The following is a 3,599-nucleotide window of genomic DNA, read 5'->3' on the forward strand; positions in this document are numbered from 1 at the left end:
TGGTTACCTTTGGTGGGAGAATGGAAGAGTGTGTGAAGAGCAAGTTGGAGTTGGGGTGTTCAAGTTGGGAGGAGGTGACAACATCAGAGGAATCAAAACCCTATACCAACCATACGGAAATTCGAAGCAACTTGTCGTTTTATGTTTTCTTATTACCCTCTTTTATTTCATTTTTATTTTCTTCCTCTTAAGCACCCTATTCTAAGCAGGGTTAATAATTTTTTTTTTATCCCCGAAAGGATGGTTCACGTTTCAAGTTCATATAAAGAAATGAAACTTTTTTAAATATTTCTAAAAACATAAAATAGAGTTTTGCTTAAATTAGTTTATGAAATTCAATAAATTTATGTGTTTATTTTCATGAAAAACTTAAAAGATAATTTATTTAATAAAAACTTTTCGGTCTTTAAATAAGTTTTTTTTATTAAGATTATTTAATGATAATCAATTTTTTTTAAATTGATAAATATATTATAAAAATATTTAAAATTAATTTTTTTCTTTTCAATTAAAAAACTTTATATATTAAGAATCTTAAGAGCAAAACTCAAATTTTTTAATTATTTTTGAAATTTTACCGAGTGTCTTTATTTGCAAAATCATTTATATTATTTAATGATAGAAATGGAAGAATACAAAGAACAGAGATATTGACGAGAGATTTGAATTGAAAATTGAAATAGAATAACTATTGTGCTATTTTTTAGTTCTTTACAACAGAATCATAACCTTTTATTTATGCAGCAGAATTGGTTAGAAGACCTTATCTCTAGAAAGTTAACAACCTCTAACTAAATCAGTTATAGCTAACTAACAGTTTTACTAACTGTTGCTCATATCTTCAATATCCCCTCTCAAACTTGAAGATATTCTTGCAGTAATTTTAAGTTTATCTTTACACTTGTTGAAAGATTTTGCTGATAGGAATTTAGTAAAAATGTCAGCCACTTGATCCACTGCACTAATATGAACAACACTTAGCTGATTCTGATTTATTCTTTCTCTAACAAAATGTAAATCTAACTCAAAGTGTTTAGTTTTGCTGTGTAAAATGGGATTAGCTGCCAGCAAAACTACACTCATATTATCGCAATGTAGAGTGAAAACAGTGTCAACTTGGATGTGAAGTTCCTTGAGAATATTTTGAAGCCAAACTATTTGGAAATCTGCTTCGGCTAGTACCTTATATTCAGCTTCTGTGTTGGATCTGCTGACAAAGGGCTGTTTTCAGCTACACCAAGATACCAGGTTTGCACCAAGATAAAGTCCATAACCATAAGTGAATTTTCTGTCATCAACATCTGATCCCCAATCTGAATCACAAAAAGCATAAATTCTTAGGTCAGTGTTGGAATTAAACAAAAGACCTTGTTCTATGGTCCTAGCAAGATACCATAACAATCTCTTCACAGATTTCCAGTGATTAATCAAGGATCTTTGCATATATTGACTTAATTTGTTAACACAATAAGAGATTTATGGCCTTGTTAAGGTAGCATATTGTAGAGACCCTATAACAGATCTATATAATGTTGCATCATCAAAGATATCATTTTATTCTTTAAATAGTTTAACACTTGCGATCATAGGAGTTGGAACTCCTTTCAATTCTGCCATGCCAACCTTCTTCAATAGGTCAAAGATGTATTTTGTTTGGATAAGATGATAAGTTCCCGAATCAATCTTACATGCTTCTATTCCAAATAAAGAGTGATAGTAGGATCATGCTTGACAAATAAAGAGTGATCTGACCTAATTTTGATGAAACCAAATGAAGTTAAAGTTGAAGAAAGTTTAACAAACCATGCTTTTGGAGCTTGTTTTAAGCTATACAAGAATTTTTTCAATCCGCAAACCTGTCCAATATCACCTTGAGAAAATCCTAGAGGTTGTTTCATAAAAACCACTTCATTTAAATTCCCATTCAAAAATTCATTATTGAAATCGAACTACCGAACCTGTCAATGATACTTTAATGCAATAGTGAGAACAATTCTTATGGATGAAGGTTTGATTACAGGGGGCAAAAACCTGTTCATAATCAACCCCTTCAACTTGGTGGTTACCTTTTGCAACCAATCTAGCTTTATACTTAGCAATATCTCCATTTGATTTTATTTTAATAGCATAAATCCACCTGGTACCAATCACCTTGGCAGTAGGGGGAGGAGTTTCTAAACTCCATGTTTGATTCTTATATAAAGCTTGCAGCTCCTCCAACATGGCTTGATGCCAATAAGGTGACTGTAAAGCCCTGTGCAGTGGTGATAGAAACATTATTATAAAGATCAAGATTGGAAGAAGTAGTAGATGAGACTAGTTTTGGTTTTGCAATACCAGAATTGGATCTGATTTGCGTTGAGTGAGTATTAGTTGAAATTTTTTATTTTGGAGAATTTCAAATTGTATTTCTAACCCTGAAATAGGGACACTATCTGAGTGGTGTTGAGCTGTATTGGCTTTAGAGGGATGAATTAGCTCATTTGGTTTTTGGTTAAAAGCTTGCTTAGGTGATAATGCATCTAAGGAAGAGTGAGGAAGATGGTCAGAATTAGAACTAGATGGAACTAGTTGGTATGATAAATAAAGAGCAGAACTAGACTCATTATTAAAATGTGAATTTGAAGAAATATGAGTTATAATAGGCAGTACCAAGGATGTATGAGGAAATTGTTGCTTAGGCAAAGCAAAAGGTGAGGATGGAAAAAGAATATAATATGAAAACTTAGATTCATCAAATATAACATGACGAGTAATAATGTTTTTTTCAGTTTTAGTGAGACATTTATATCTCTTATGATTAGGAGCATAACCTAAGAAGATGGATAATTGAGATTTGTAGTCAAATTTATTAGTAGAATATGGTTTACGACAAGGATAGCAAGCACACCCAAAGATTCTAAAAAAATAATAGTTTGGTTTATGAGGTGAAGGAGTTCATAAGGAGTGATATTTTGAGTATTTGGAGAGGGTAGTCTATTGATGATGTAGGTTGCCAAAAGGAAGGCATCGTCCCAATGTATCAAAGGAAGAGAATCTCTTGCAAGTATTGTAAGACCAGTTTCAACAATGTGACGATGCTTCCTTTCGGCCCGTCCATTTTGTTAATGAGTGTATGGACAAGAGAAATGATGAGTGATAGCGTGCGTAGCAAAAAATTTAGTGATTTGTGTAGATAGGTATTCACAGTCATGGTCAGTTTGTAAAGCTTTAATCTTTAGACTTGTGTGAATTTCAAGATTAGCTTTGAATTGTAAAAAAATATGAAATGCCTGAGATTTAGAATGAAGAACATAAACACATGTATACCTAGTAAAAGCATCAATAAATGAGATATAATAATTGAATCCATGATATGAAGTAATAAGAACAGGTCCATAAATTTGAATACACCATTTCAAGAGGAGCATTAAAGTTAAATTTATCTAGATAAAAAAGAAGAAGGTGCATTTTTGCCATACAACAGAATTCACAAACATGAGAAGTGGCTTTATTTGATTAAACATTCAAATTACAATGTCTCATTACATTTAGAATAGTATTTGTGCCATAGTGGGCAAGTCTATCATGCCACAATTCATATGAGTTCAAATTAGCAT

At 31.8% G+C, this 3,599-nt stretch overlaps 1 protein-coding gene across 4 annotated transcripts in view; it reads right to left on the reverse strand.

Moving 5' to 3' along the window:
* Positions 1–166, reverse strand: part of LOC107475498 (protein GRAVITROPIC IN THE LIGHT 1) — a 3,434-nt gene extending 3,268 nt beyond the window's left edge. For 2 of the 4 annotated variants that reach the window (XM_016095145.3, XM_016095144.3), the window contains exon 1: positions 8–166. The gene's annotated coding sequence lies outside the window, so the exon portion shown is untranslated. The remainder of the gene's footprint in view (positions 1–7) is intronic. The other 2 variants (XM_052257260.1, XM_052257259.1) reach the window with 1 other exon arrangement.
* Between the last annotated feature and the right edge of the window lie 3,433 nt (positions 167–3,599).

This window comes from Arachis duranensis, chromosome 2 (genome assembly GCF_000817695.3).
Source record: "Arachis duranensis cultivar V14167 chromosome 2, aradu.V14167.gnm2.J7QH, whole genome shotgun sequence".
In the NCBI taxonomy this organism is placed as follows: Eukaryota; Viridiplantae; Streptophyta; class Magnoliopsida; order Fabales; family Fabaceae; genus Arachis; species Arachis duranensis.